General features: G+C 47.0%; 1 protein-coding gene across 3 annotated transcripts in view; it reads left to right on the plus strand.

Annotated features, from left to right (window-relative positions):
* The window catches only part of LRRN2 (leucine rich repeat neuronal 2), a 98900-nt gene that overhangs the window by 11417 nt on the left and 71316 nt on the right, over nt 1-16167 (plus strand). The window lies entirely within an intron of this gene.

The raw sequence follows: 16167 nt of genomic DNA on the forward strand, positions 1-16167 counted from the left end.
CATCTGTGGCAGGTCAGACCACTCATGTTTTCTGCCACTCTCCTGCCTGCTCCCCAGGCCCTGAGAACAAGGGGTACCTCCTGGGCCCAGTTGTCACTCTGCCTCATGGGGAGGGGAGCAGGGATAGTGTATTCACAGGACAGGTCATTGCATCTTCATGGCCCCTCATAGGCTCAGAGAGCCAAGCCGGGCAGCACTGAATGAAATGCCAGATTGTGCAGGTAGTGGGTGAGCCAGCCAAACAATCAAAGTGGAGAGATTAGTGAGGGTCTGACTCTCTCTCCTTGTCTTTGGCAAATCTTACCCAGCCTCAAAACTGCTTCCCCAGAACATGGCAGTGGGGAGCCTCAGATGGTCTGTGTTGCTGCAATCTTCCTACACACTTCTCTGCCTCCCCCTTTTCTTCTGTCTCTCGATTGATTCTATTCTGTTTATGCCCTAGTATGAGGCAGCCTGGTATGCTGAACAGCACCAGCTTTAAAGTTGCAGACATCTGGGTTAGAATCCTGTGGCCACTGCTCACCAGTTCTATGACCTTGGACATGCCTCCGAAGCTCTCTTTGAGCCTCAGTTTGCCGGTCTGTAAAATGGGGTTAACATAACCATCTCACCGGCTTGTGAAAATGAAACCAGCTCATACTTGTGAAACGTGTGGCACATAGTAGGCACCAATAAATATGAAAGAATTTTCAAAGTAATCTTTTAATTATCTACTCAAATAAATAGGAGCAATGTGATCAATAATTTTGAAAATCCTGGTGAGCTTGATAGAGTTTTCTTTCTGAAATATTCAAGAATACCCTTCATTGATTCAGTAAATATTTATTGCAGGTGCTGGGTCTTTCCTGGTATTTCATGATTAGGGTAAAATTAGGTTGTCTGTGCATTCTCTAAGCATATAGTATCTGACAGGAGATGGAGGGAGAGGGAAGCCAAGGAGGGCTAGTAACAGAGAGAGGGTAGCCCAAGGTCAACCACGTAAGTGGATCTTCCATGGATTTCTGAGAAGTGTCTGGTCCCAAGAGGAAGATCTGCATTGTGATGGCTATGTCTGGGTCATGTCAGTGAGACACGCTGCCGACTCCTCAGAAATGCTGAGTCTGTTTTTAGAACTGGAAAATGAAAGAAGGAGCCAGTGGATGATTGCTCCTCCAAGTACATAAGTTGCTGCTGAGGCTTGAAGGGGCCACCAGTGACCACCGAGCCACCAGGCAAAAGAGGAGCAGGGGCACCTGCATTCACCTTGGCATCTAAGCACAGATCACAGCTTCCTTGGTTGGTGCTAGGAGGGAGGTGAGGAGAGCCAGGGGGAGCTGGGAAGCTTGATTTCCTCTCTGCCAGCTGACGGACTTCTGGCTGTAGCAGGAGTCTTGTCTGTTCTTCTCTTGGCCTCTCCACAGCCTCCTCCAAGACGATATACCAGAGATGTACAAACAGAATGTCAGAGATGGCTGGGGCCCTGGAGAGTGTCTGGGCCACTGCTTCCTCACCTTCTCATTCACATCACAGCACACATATACAATGACAATGGCTCAGGGACTCTGACTGACCCAGGGTAAAGAGGATCACGATTTTGGTACACCTGTAACCCGTTCATGGCTCTCTAAGGTCAGTTGGGAAGCTCTAGCTTAGCCATTTCCTCCATCCTATTTTTATGGATGAGAAACCTGTGGCCCAGGATGGGGAAAGGATTTGCCCAAGGTCAGAGCGTGTTAGTGTCATAGGACTGGATATATATCTCCTAACTTCTGGCCCTGGGCTGTATCTATTATGTCTTCCCAAGATTCCTTCCACTTTCTTTCCTGACCTTTCACTCTGGCGAATGTACTTCAGATGTAAGGGAATGTAATTTCTCTAAGAGATGGTTATTCCCCAACTCTCGTAAAATCAGGCTCATCTCCACCTCCCCTTGCCATCCCCAGCCACCTTTCTGCTTCAGTGAAGCCTTTGCCGTCTACTCATAGGCATCCTCTCTTTTCTAAGTCCGTCCATTGCCCTGACGAGATCAGTGACTACATGGGAACTCATCCTGCCCCCAGACCGTCGTCCCCTTCACTGGCTTCCATACTTCAGCTACTCGTTCCCAACGTCACACCTTAGATCTTGCCATCATCTGATGGTCACCTGGTAGAGATCCCTGCTTTCTGGTCACCACCTCCTGGCCTCCCAGCCTGCTGTCTAATGACTCCCACGTAGCCATTCCTTAACCTCACTGGGACCTTTGGTCCATTGGCTCTTCTGCTTTCTTGCCGTCCATTACCTTCCTCTGTCTTTCTTCTCTGAGTCCAGATAGATTCCATGTTCCATCATTTTAAGAGCTCTCCTGCCAATATCCTAAACTCTCGTGACTCTGTCTTTTTATTGCCCCAGTCTGGCAAGGTCCCAGTCTGGATTTAATCACTCTGTCTGCTTCTTCTGCCTTTATCCAACAACCTGCTAGAAAAAACAAAATGAGGCAGATTGGTACCTTTAAAAATTCACCATCACCAGCCCAATTTATTCTTCAAAAGTGCTGGTTACCTCTGGTTATCTCTCGCCTACTCTCAATGGCCATTTCACAACTTCCTCCCCAAACCACCACCTACACCCTCACTCAGCTGATGACCTTACCTCCTACTTCCCAGAGAAATAGAAGTCGTCAGGCAGAACTCCCTCAGCTCATCCCCTCCACACCCTCACACGTACCTGCCGCTGCAGCAGCCCTCTCCTCCATTCCCTCCTGTTTCTGCAGGACGCGTTTCCGTTGCAGGCCAGTTCCTCTACCGCCTCTGCTCTAGATCCTGTCCTCTGGTCTTCTCTGGAACAGCCTTCCCACCATGCTAAAGTTTCTCCCATCTTCAAAACGACAAACAGCTTCCTCAAGTCCAACCCCACTTTCCGCCACTACCTTGTCTCTTTTCTCCTTACAAGCCACGTTTCTTGAAAGACTTGGCTCTACTAGCTCTCTCCAGTTCTGCACCTCCCACTTCCTCTGTCCCACTTCACTCTGGCTTCCTCCCCCGTCACTCTGCTGCAACAACGCTCCATGTCACTAAGCACAGGGAACATTTTTTAGTTCTCAGAAGCATTTTTCCCTCCTTTCTGACACTTTCCTCTCCCTTGGGGTCTCTGACCGCATATTCTTGCCTTTTCTGGTTGCCCCTAAGTCTTCTTTGCTGACTCAGCCTTCCCTTCTCGATCTTTAAACCTTGGTGTTCTTTATAATCTGGTTCAAGGTATTCTCTTCTGACTGGATACGTGTCCCTAGGCCATCTCATGAATGACTTCCATTATCAGCCGCCTTCAGGTGAGACCCGAATCTACACCTGTAGCCTCTTCATCTGAACTCCATGTTCTTATAACCATCTCCCTAGTTGACTAAGTTAGATGTCTCAAGAAACCTCAAAGACAGAGTCATGATTCTCCTCCTAAATCACCCACTGTCTTCTCCACCCCTGCCCGATCCCCCTCCAGCATTGCCTGTTTGTGTGACTGGCACCACTGCACACCAGCTGTGTATGCCATAAGCTGGGAGTCATTGTCAACTCTTCCCTTTACCGTTTACACCCCGTCCATCAGCAGGTCTTGCCTAATCTACTTCCAAAACAGCACCTAGATCCATGCAGCCTTTCCCATGTTCACAGCCTCTATGTTATTACACTTCAGGCTGCCCTCACCTCTCACCTGGACCACAGGAATCACTTTCTCATTGGCATGCTTGCTCTACACTCGCCCCTCTAATTCAGTCTCCAAATAGCTGCTAGAATAACCTTATAAGGACATAATCCGATCTGGTCATATTTTCTCACTCTCAAAACTCTTCAATGATTCTTAAGGCTCTTTAGGATGAGCAGTGGCTGACAACCCCTGTGGAACCTGGCCGGAGCCTACCTCTCCGGTTCTACCACCCCGTCCCCAACCCCCATGCTCTGCACACTGCCTTCTTACAGTTTCTTGACTGCTAAGCTCCTCTTTGCCTCATGGCCTTCACAGGTACTGTTCCTTGGCCCTTCATCACGTTTCCCACTCCATAGTTCTCCTCTCTAAATTCTACTGTCTTTCAGATCTCAGCTCAAATAGCTCTTCCTTAGAAAAGCTTCCCTAGGGTACCTCCAGAATTTTATCAGGCTGCTGTTAAACACTCTTGTGTGTACTGTACTCTTCTCTCAACACACATTATGGTATCTAATTATATAGTTGGGTGTGTATTAGATCAATGTCTGTCTCTGCCACTAGACAGTGACCCCATGAGGACAGAGACCCTATCTGTTAATTTCATTATTGTAGCACTAGTGCCTGGCACAGATTAGGTGTTCAAAAGTATTGGGGGAGTGAATTCATTAATGAAAAGTTTTTATATACAAAGGATTTCCTTGAAAAAGCTGGAGGAAAAGCTACCCTCTGAGTGTGGCGTGGGTAGACCAGATGACTGTTGCCTTACAGTGTAAGCAAGGCTCCTGTTCCTGTCCCTTCTTTTCTCTTCACTGTCCTTCCTCAATTAAAGACTGTGCCCAGATTCAAAGGAGATTTATTCTGATTTTCCTGTCAGAGGTGTAGGCTCCTCTTCACCAACAGTTCTTTCAGGATCAATAGCAATAACTTTTCACGTCTGAACACCTACAAAGCTCTTTCACATATACCGTGTTTCCCCGAAAATAAGACCTAACAGGAAAATAAGCCCTAGCAGGATTTTTCAGGAGGACATCCCCTGAACATAAGCCCTAATGCGTCCTTTGGAGCAAAACTTAATATAAGACCCGGTCTTATTTTCGGGGAAACATGGTATTATGGTGTTTGCTTTTTTAATGTTCTTTGAGCCACCCCTGCGAGGAAGCTGGGTGTGTGTTATGATCACTTGTTTCACAGTGGGGGAAAGTACAGCTCAGAAAGTTTAGTGACTTGCATGTGGTCACAGGCTGGTCAACAAAGCCTTAGGCTTGAGCCTGGTGCTTGTGGCCTGACTTCCGTGTTGTCTGTATTGCTGCACATATATCCTTGCAGAAAAGAGGCTGCGGTGAGTTCTGTATTGTGCACAGCAGTACAAGGAATAGTGAGATCATATATATATATATATATATATATATATATATATATATATATATATATATATACCCCACATCAGGTGGGAAGATGAAGGTGGGTCTGGAATGTGTCTCACAGTTTCGTTTGTAGATTTACCATCTCTGCAGTTAAGGCCACTCCAGGTTGGCTTTGCAGAGCCCGTGGTGGGCCTCTGGCTTTTCTCGGATACTCATAGTCCGTCTCTCATTCAGTGCTGGGGACAGTAACTGATCGAGCCCTCTCTGGGGTCCCAAGGGAAGGAGTGCCCAGAGAATCCAGAGCACTGAACAACGGGGTCTGGGCTGAAGGACAGTGGCTCCTCACCCACCTCCTGAGGGGTGATGTCTGGGCTCCTGGCGCCTACATGGCCTGTCTGGCTTGGCTTCTGCCTACTTTGCCAGCCTCTTTTCCTCCACTCTCTGCCTCCCAAATGCCCAAGTAAAACCAAGTGCCTCTGGTTTCCCAGCCACCTCAGCTGTTCCACACCTTTGGGCTCGACTGTTCCTTCTTCCCAATGCCCTTCATACATCCGCTCCTCTCCTGACACTTCCCGTGCTTCAGGACTCAGCTCTCGTGGCATCTTTTCCAGGAAACCTTCCTTCCTGCATGCTCAGAGACCTCCTCCCATTACTGAGCATGCTCAGCATATTCTGTTAAAAATCTCTTTGCTGCGTCTTCTGCTGCTGCTGAATTGGAAGTTCCTTCAGGACAGAGACCATGGCTTGTTCATATTGAAGCTCCAGTGCCTGGCATGTGGTGGTAGTAACAACAACAACATACAATGAAGGCTTACTATGTGCTAGACGCTATGCTAAGTGCTTTACATTAACTCTCCATACCCTAAAAACAACCTTATGCTGTAGGTAGTATACTCTATTTTTTTAAAGACTTTTTATTTTAAAATAAGTTTAGATTCACTGGTAGAGCAAAGAAACATACAGGGAAGTCCTGAGTCCCCTTCATCCAGCCTCCCCACCCCCATATTAATATTAACATATTACATAATTATAGTGCAATATCAAAACCAGGAAGCTGCCATTGATATAATTCATAGAGCTTTTCCAAATTTCACCAGTTACGCATGCATTGATATGTGTGTGTGTGTGTGTGTGTGTGTAGTTTTGTGTAACCACCACAACAATCAAGACACTTAAATATACCATCACAAAGCTCCCTTGTGCTGATCTTTTTTCTTTTTAATAACTTTTTTTTGTATTAGTTTCAGGTGCATAAAACAATGTAATAGTTAGATGTTTATCATTTATATGCCTCACACAGTGGCAACTCCCCTCCCCCATCTACTATCCCTCTGACATCGCACAGAGCCAGTACATTTCCACTGTCTCTATTCCTAATGCTGTACTCCGCTTCTTGTAACTATATATAAATATACAAACTTGTAGTTGACATTCATTATTGTTCATATTCAGCTTCAGGTGTACAGTGCAGTGATCAGGCATCTACATCTTCCCTGAGGTGGTCTCCCTAACGAGACAAGTGTCCATCAGATACCCTACAAAATCTTTACAACATTATTAATTATATTCCCCAAATTGACTTTTGTAACCCCGTGGCCATCTTGTGGTTGCTGATTGTGCTTTCTAATCCCCTCACCTTTCCCTTTATCTCCACCCCCCCATCTAGCAATCCTCAGTTTTTCCTCTATGTCTCTGAAACTGTTTCTGATTAGTTCATTCACTTATTCTTTTCTTTAGATTCCACATATAACTGAGATCATATGGTATTTGTCTTTCTCTGTCTGACTTATTTCACTTAACATAATGTTCTCTAGGTCCATCCATGTTGTTGCAAATGGTAAGATTTCTTTCTTCTTTATGGCTGTATAATACTCCGTTGTATAAATGTACCACAGTTTGTTAATCCAGTCATCTACCGATGGGCATTTTAGTTGTTTTCATGTCTTGGCTATTGTGTATAGTGCTGCAATAAACATAGGGGTGCATAAAGTTTTTTGAATTAGAGTTTTGGATTTCTCTGGATAGATACCTAGGAGTGGAATTGCTGGGTCATAAGGTAGTTCCATTTTCAGATTTTTGAGACACCTCCATACTGTTTCCCATAGTGACTGCACCAATCTGCAATCCCACCAACAGTTGTGCTGATGTTTATAGTCACACACCCCTATCCCTAACCTGTGGCAAATGTTATATAAATTGAATCATACAGTCTATAATGTTTTTCTGCTGGCTCTTTTTTCATCAGCATAATTTCCTTGAGGTTCATCTAAGCTGTTCATCTCAATAGTCTGCTCCTCTTTGTTGCTGAAGGCTGTTCTGTGATAGGGATTTGCCACAGTCTGAAGAACACCTGCAAGACCCCGTTTTACAAGTGAGAAAACTGACTGGCCTGGGGTCACACAACTAGTACGTGGTACTTAATAAATGTTTAGTAATAGGCACCTAATAGATATTTATTGCACGGAGCTCAGCGGAATGAAGGCCTTCGTGTTCTTCTCTTAGCGCCCAGCACGGTGTTCACACAGAGCACGGGCTCAGCAAATGTTTGCCAGTAAGGATGGGGATGAAATAACATCTACGTTTACCTAGGTAGCAGTCATGTCCAGCTTACCCCTGTGCCTTAACAGTCACAAGAGAGGAATATATCCCTTTAAATATCTTCCATAACTGCACCTTCAGTTTTACTTGGAATATCAGAAAAGGGCAATTGGGGCAATAAATATGATCACATACAGGGCTGACATTTTATTGCCTAAAATACCCAAAGCTAATGGTTCCAAATTAATACGTGCCATGTTTGCACAGTATCTTGCATCTAATTTGCAGGTTGCTCACTTTAGCACACTGCAGAGGAGCCCTTTCAGCTCCTGCTTCTGCCACCACCACACTCCCAGCTATTCACAGGTCCAGGCTGTGCTGGTGCAGTCTGCAGAAATAATGGGTTGGGTCCTGAAAGTGCCCATTCCAAGCTGGAAAGTCCACCAGGGCACTTTTACCTATAAAAGAGGAGCAGAGTTATTGCCACTCGGCAGGGGCCTCAGGAGGTTTAATTAAGGAGGATTTGTGGAGCGGCTAGAAGTCCTCAGCCTCAGGTGTGGAGAGCCAAACGCAATTAAGTGATTGGAAAGGAACCACAAGTTGGACTTGTCTCAATCTTGGGCACAGTGCCCAGGAGATGGGCTTGCTTGAGCACCTCTGCCATCCCTCTGTCTAGAGAGGTGAGGTAACAAGAGAGGCAATCCCAGCCACAAGCGACACATTGGAGTAAGTGGGGTCTCCAGGGTGGGACTTTCACAGAGGGTTTTTAGAAACATGTCTCATGGCCTCAACGGGAACCTGTGGTTTTAGTCCAAATCAATGCCTTACCAAGGGCCACAGATTGGAGGGACAGATAAAAACTGTGAGACTGTGGGCCCTGCTGTCAGGGAACTGTATTAACCCACCCTAAAGCAATTAACACGTTGCATATGGATCACGAGACTCTTCGTTTTTTCTGAGCCATGCGTTAAGGACGGATAACGAAAATTCTCGTTTTTACTGTTGACTCTTTTTACTTTGCACATTTTATTGAATTATTTGTGATTCGTTAATAACAAGGGAAGCTGCTTTCTGCAGTATCACACCAGGAGGGATTACTAACATTATAGGTGAGTAAATCCTAAAAAATTCCATAGAAAAATAATAAATGACATAGAAGCATTTACGCTTTAAAGAGAAGAGTGCATTTTAAAGTAGTTTCTTTTAAAAACCTGCCGGAACAGAGGGGTATGAGTGATTTAAACCCCGCCGTACGCAACGTGTTAATAATTAAATGCCAGAGTAAATTGTCCAAGCTCTAAAGCCAGGGGTAGCTGGTAGAAGAGAGAGATTGGAGAAAGTGTTCCGAGGGGGTGAGACTCAGCTGGAGGCTGCGGAACAGGTCTCAGCAGTGGTACCGCATTGACTCAGAGACTCAGGGAGCGACTGTTAGAGGAAAGCAAACAGGATTAAGTACGACGTTTACAGGGAAGTTTAAAACAAGGCTTCAGCGTCATTGTGAACTTCCGGCAGGCGTCTGGGGTTGTGTTCTCGGACCCCTGGGAGTACACCATCACTCTGTTGTCACGGGCACTTCAAAGGAAGAGCTCACGGATTATCTCCCTAAATAGAATGGAACAAGTAGTTGGGGAGAGCACATGGACGATTGGGACAATGGGCCAGTTAGGACGCAGGGCCAATGCTGGGGTGGAGGGTGTTCCTAGTCTGATTTAGGACCAGTATTCTAAGGACCCAAGTGGAAGTTTGGTACTCACGGGAATTGATGGGAGAAAAGATGACAGTGTGAGATGGTCACAGGGTGGAGCTGCCAACGTGACAAGAAACTGCATTGAGAACACGAGAGGCTGATCTCAGAGGGAAGGGGAGCACAGGGACGCCCAGAGACAGGGCGAGAGTTGCAAGATGCAGGGTTTTTGGCTTTCAGTCAAAAGCTTCCAGAGGCTGAAAGCTGAGAAAATGCTGCTGGATCAGAAGCGCTGTGATATTGAAAAGCAACTCAAAGGGATATAAGCAAGTAGGGTCTGTGTTTAAAGGAAATAACAGACTAAAGTTGCATTTCTTTTGTTTTTAAAGGTGGAGAGAGAGTAAGTAAAGGACTGAGTTTCCTGAGGAGGTGGGGAGGGATGAGGGTGGTTTTTAAAAAGAAGAAACCTCTTTCCTTAAGTCAGAGGGAAAGAAGAAAATGGGCAGCGGGGCAGAGGGGTGGGGAGAGAGGCGCTCTGACGGAGGGCAAAGGAGGTCACGCCTGTCCATCCCACCAGCCCCGTGAGGTCAGCAAGGACATCTGTCCTGAGGTCAGGTACAGGCTCAGTGAGAAGCAGTGTGTGCCAGGGCAGCAGGGAGAGAGGAATGAAAGGGTCAGCAGAGAGGGCTGCGTGAAGCTGGAATCACGAATCTATAACAGGGCTGGACTGCAGGCTTCTGTTTTGGTTTTCTTTTTCCTCCCTGCAATACTTTGGGAGGAGAGGCGCAGAGGAGGGGACGGAGAATTGCTAATTTTTTTCATTGAGACAAGGGAAGTAATGACCTTAGTAACCTTTGCCTGGGCTCCTAGGCTGCCCAGCCTTCTGCAGAGATCCTCCTAGCCAGGCCTCTTCCTGTGAACCACCCAGTAAGGAGGTCCATTCACCTGGCCTTGCTGTCTGAGAAGCTCTCCACTTTTCAAAGCTTGAGGCCATTTCTTCTCTGCCTGACTTATCAATGGATCGGATTCTAAGAGACTCCCATTTGCCCTCCTCTGCTCTCTGCACTGTTTTCATTATTCTCCCCTCCTCGATCTTGCAACAGCAGCTTAATAGGCTGCAAGCAGGTCAGGCTGGGAAGATGAATGCCAGCCTGTGGGAGACTGCGCCCTGCCTCTCCATTAGAGAGATGATGGAAGGCAGGGAGCAGAGAATGGATAAACCAAGGAAACACAAACAGACACAACAAACAGCTCGCACGATAGTCCAAACAGCGTTTGCCCCTGAGCTTGCAATGTCCTGTGATGACTCAGAGCCGCCGACTTGCTGGGCTAATTAGGGCTGACTTGGAGAGCACTGGTTGCATTTCCCAGAGTACATTAGTCAGTGAAGAGAAACCAGGAGAGCAAAGAATTTTTGCTGGGGAGAAGCTGCCACGCGAATAATCCCCAACTGTATACACAAGCCAAATGGAGGGTCCAAGATAGCTGCTGTTGAAAGACGTGACATATCAGAGCAGTCCAGATACTGGCAGGTCACCCCAGAACACAGTTTCCTCACCAGCATATTCCTCACATGTCACGTGTTGACTTCCTAATGGCCAGGTAAACCAGGGAGAAGACCTGGGAAATCCCTTATAGGTAGTGTCAGGGAAGTGATCAGTCCCTGTGCCTGCCTGTCCCTGGCTGACATGCCCAGATCCATGAGCTGATGCTTCCAGATGCGCTTTGGCAGAGGAACTATGAAAACCCCCAGCGACTGCTGCTCTGCCCCACCCCAGCCCCCTCCCAGCATTTGTTGATGTTTCCTTCTCACCTTTGTCAGTTCATGGTCCAAATGAAGAATGGAGGGAAGGGGCCCTGAGGCAGAGAACACGAGATGGAAGAAATTTTCCAGAAGGCCTCTGATAATTATCCATTGGAGGAAACGTGGGTTCTAATCTCAGCTCCGTCCTCAGTGTCCTGTATAATTGAGACACTCACCAAGCTTTCTGGGCTTTCATGTCCCCGATGAGACCATTTTTCCATCTCAGTCCCTAAAGGAGTTAGGAAAACCGGTGTCCAGTCATCATGAAACCAAGCTGTGCTCTAAGCAGTGGTGTTCCCAGATTCTCCAAGACTTATGACAGGGCTGGATTATGTTTCTTGGTGTCCAGGCAAGGGATTGTGACAAATTTAGAGCCATATGACTTGTGTTTAAGGCCCAGTTCCCAGGCACTTACCAGCTATTTGATCTTAGACAGGTTATTCTTTACCTGAAGGTCAATTATTCATCCTTAAAATGGGACTCATACCTGCCTAACACAAGGTATTTGTGAAAATTAAATAAGATAATGTGTGAGGAAGCGTTTTGCAAATTCTTCAATGTTCGATCACTGTTAGAGGTTGAGAGGGAGAGGTAGCAGGAATTATGGAAAGATTGTGGGGCTTGAATCCTATGGCCATGAGTTCAAATTCCAACTGTTTGTAGGTTTGTGGCCTTGGACAAGTTGGTGAACGTCTCTTAGTCTTGGTTTCATCATCTGTGAAGTACACATAAGTGAGCCATGTCAGAGCATGATTGTGAGGGTCAATGACAGTTTTTTTAAGGGTCTGGCGTATGGTAGGTGTGTTGCTCACTTCCCTTTCCTCATGCCCTGAGTCAAGCTCCCCGTCCCTATACCTCAGTTCTCCCAGGCCTTCCAGTCAAGGATGGCTCAGAAGACCTCATCTGCACACATTTTCAGACTCATTCTCTGAGCTGAAGTTCAGTCTGTCTTGGCATTTATCTATGGAAATGCTGTCTTGCCTACGCCCTCCCCAGAGTCTCCTCTTTACAGCCATGTGTCTTCAGTCTTGGGTTCCTTCTTTCTGGTGCTTGCGGGGGAACGTACAACTGACCAAACCCGGTCATTGTGGAGCCATTAGGCCATTCTGTGACATCCACTTCTGCTGGGGACCAGCAGACCACTCCCTATGTGTGCCCAGCCATCCATTCTGGCAAAGGGAGCTCAGGACAAGAGGGCTCCTTGCTCGGAGCAATTCTCTTCCCTGGTGAGGGGCCCACTCCCTGTCCCGACCCTAATTAGCCCCTCGGTGCCCACCACAACTTGGGCTCTCTGACAGTGCTTCCTCTGTGCCACAGCGTGGCCAAACTCTAACCCTCCCTGCCAACGGCACCTGGGGGCCCTTAACCACCCAGCTGTCCTTCATGGCTCCCAGCAGGATGGCACTTAGGCCATTTGACTGGGCAGACATCCATACCCCCATGTGGTCTTGTCTGGTCTGTGACCACCCTTGGGGAGGAGGGGGGTGTTACCAATGCAGGTTCTCAGACAGCACTCCAGACCAACTAAATAGATTCCAGGGTGGGCGTCCAGAAATCTCCATTTCAAATCAGCTCCAGTGTGAATCTCATGCATAGTAAAGTTTGGATGAGATTTTTGGTGTGACTTCTCTCTCATTTTTATTGAGGTAGATCTCATACAGTGAAGCACACTGATTCTAAGTGTGCGACTTGATGAATTTATTCCCAGGTGTAAAATGCCTCCATGTTACCACAGCCCAGATCAAGATATAGAACCTCCAGGCCGCTAAGGCTCTGTCATGCACCCTCACCCTCAATAACACCTGCAGAGGTAACCACTGTGCAGAATCCTAGCAACATGGATTAGTTTTGCCTGTTTTAAGTTTTATATGATTGGAGTTTTTGGCTTCTTTCACTCAACAGTATGTCAGTGCTGCCTAGTCTTCAAAGCCCTAAGAACTATCTTCCATTCCTTGCACTTGACCTTCTCCCTCAAGGCAGGTAGAGAGGGATAGGAGCAAATATAAGAAAGAAAAAACAGATATTTCCAGGGCTCTCTCCTTGCAGGTTCCTCTCTGCCCTCCCTTCTCAGGCCTGGTCACCATCCTTCAAGCATTCGTGCTTCTAGAAGGTCAGGACCATCACTGTGCTGCCGTGGGAGATCTGGGCCCATTCCCCTGTCTGACTCTCTGTCATAGCTACTAGGGACATTCATTTGTTATGTGTGGATTGCCAGAGAGTCCAAGCACATTCCAGATGAAATTGGCCAATTTAAGCTACAAATGAAAAGACAAATGAGTTGGAAATTGCACGGAACAAGCCTGCTCCTCATCAGCAGGTATCAGTCCTGACATGCTGAGCTGGGCAACCCATTTAGGCCTTTCCTGCAGCTGAGGTCAGAAAGGCTTTCCCACAACTGGAAACACCCCCTCCTTCATCCCAGCCAGGCAGAGGAGCCACCCCAGAAGCTTGGAGGGGAAACTAGCGAGGGTGTGAGGGTATGTGTGTGTATCTGAGGGGACAGGCAAAGGACACAAAGCAGATACAGAAATGAGGCAATACAGAAAGACGATTCTGTCATCCCAAAAAAAGAAAAAAAAAGATATTTCAACCATTTACTGTGCGCCAAGCTCTGTGTGATGTGTTCAGACTGTAAAGACAGACAAGACCTGCCCTTAAGGGGCTCCCTTAAGGGAAGAAAAGAGGAAAAGTGAGAAGATGGTGGTTCTGACAGAAAAGGCAAGGAGAGATGGAGATACATCTGTAAAAGGCAGAAGGAGCAGCCGGAAGGGAAAAGAGAGCATACATGGCTGGGAAGGAGGAGCGAGCACCCTATCAAGACCAGGCATGTGCTGGAGGGGCAGGCACAAAGCAGGGAGGAGGGACCTGGGAGGAGGAGAGCTGGGCCAGCCTCTTACCCCTGGGCCAGGGAGGGGCAGCCATGAGCACAGCCTGGGGAGAGAGCTCACAAATGGCTTTATAAACAGCCAGTGGGTTCTTGGTGAAGTATCCAGGAGTGGGGCTGACAGGCAGTGAATTCACTAGTCCAGTGAATGGGGTGAACCAATAAGCAAAATATTCTGGATGGTGGTTTATTCCTTGTAAAAAGAGGAGTTGACGACCCAGGAGTTCTCCATCCCTGGGTCTCTAGTTTATCCATTTTCTGAGTTGAGAGAGTGGCAGAGAGGCAGGGAATGCAAATTTGTTTTCATATGGACCCAAGCTAAATACAACTTGTAATAGCAAACATTTATAAAGCACTTACCATGAGCCAGGCTGTTTTAAATCCTTGACATGTATTAATGCATTTGCATAGTAAATATGCCAGGGACAAAAAGTAGTAATGCGTTTCAAAGCCAAGCACCAGTGACTTTTGAACTATCTACGTTCTCCTTCCACACACACTCTGAGAGTTGGTTGTGGACGGCTGACCGCTGAGGGAGCTCTGAGCCGACTCCCCCTCGCTTGGGTGGTCATGAAGCTGAAGTCCTGGGAGGTGGCTTTGGAAGCAATTCCAGGGACACTTGACTGATCCCAGTTCTTGGTGGGCCGGCGAGGCTCACCCTCTCCCTCCTCATTCTCCGAGCTGAAGTCCTCCAAGACGGGCCCCATGATGGGTACTCAGCGGGAGACAAGGCCCAGGAGACATCTTGGAGGATATAGCTACTCGTCAGGGTGAGTGTGGCCCTCTCCCCAGGGACTGCTCTCTGCCCATTACCAGCACTAGAATCCATGTGCATCACGCCATTGTGGATGTCATTAAGCCTGACTGTCACCAGGGAACTAGTTTCCATAGCGACAGAGGTACACTAGACCCTTGACATTCTCAAGGGATACATCACAGCCCTTCATGGATTCGTGGAATAGAGACTACCATGTAATTTTCCCCATAAAAGGCAGTAAAGTATGACTGAGAAATGTAATGAAGGCTAGTGAGGGCAGACACCCAGCTCCCAGCCTGCCAGGAGCGTTCCCTGCGTCACTCACAGCAAGCCAGCACTGTTTCGTGTCACATCCGGGTTGGTAGTTACAAGATGCCACTTTGTGATAAGCCTGAGAATACCAAGTGTATGCTGCTTCTCAAATGACATACAGCGAAGAGGGACTTTGACTAAACACATCCATGTTTCTCTGTGCTGCCACACTAAAACAAGAAGAAAGGAATAAAATCGGCACCAGCCCACAAGGGTACGGAGAGGAGCCCAGAGCAAATCAGTGATGTCTAAACAGTTTGGGAAGGTGAGAAGCTGACTGACTTGACTTGATAAGAGAAAGAAAAACCTAGAGAACCCCAAAGAAGAAGCCAATGAGAAATGGGCCATAGAATCACAGAAGGCTCAGAAATTGGTGCCGTCTGAAGACAGGGTATGGAGCAGGGCGCAAATCAGGACAGTGACACCACAGAGTGATTCCTTACCCCATTTCACCATAGAACTATCCCTGCTCTACCTAAACAGCATCGTGGAGAGAACTTTATTCGCCAGAGAGACTGAACCCAAAAGCCCTCACTTGGGGACATGGGCGGAGACGAGGCAATATATGAAAAACGGGGATTTGCTGAAAGTTTGCAAGCCAAACGGAGAAGCTCCCTGCCCTTTTCCTCCTATTGGCTCTAGGAATGTTGGTAACTGAGCTAGTGGTGACATTTGGGAGACTTCACTGAAACCTTCCATGGTGAGACCCACCACCAGTCAGCAAGCTCTGTGCATGCACAGAGCTTCCAGTCAGCTTTTAAATGCCTTACCTCAAGAATATGAGCCATCAGCCAAGGATTACTAGATTTTTAAGGAAAGCGTCCAATGTTTAAAAAAAAAAAAAAGTGTATGCCAAAATAAACAAAAAACCACTTGAAGAAAGCAAACATTATGCAGGGAGTAAAAGAAAACATAAAACCACTGCCACCACCACCACAACTGACATTCTCTGAGACTTAAGGGAGGGTTTCATGCCCACAGAACAAGAACAAGTGGACTTTTTTAAAAAACTGAGATATAATTCGCATACCATAAAAATCATCCTTTTAAAGTATACAATTTAGTGATTTTTTTCATATACTCAGAAGGTTGTACAACCTTATGCACTAATTCTAAAACTTTTCCTCATCCCAAAATGGAACCACAGACCCATAGCTGTCACTCTTCCTC

The sequence above is a fragment of the Rhinolophus sinicus genome, chromosome 11 (assembly GCF_057876585.1).
Source record: "Rhinolophus sinicus isolate RSI-liver-muscle chromosome 11, RSI-T2T, whole genome shotgun sequence".
In the NCBI taxonomy this organism is placed as follows: Eukaryota; Metazoa; Chordata; class Mammalia; order Chiroptera; family Rhinolophidae; genus Rhinolophus; species Rhinolophus sinicus.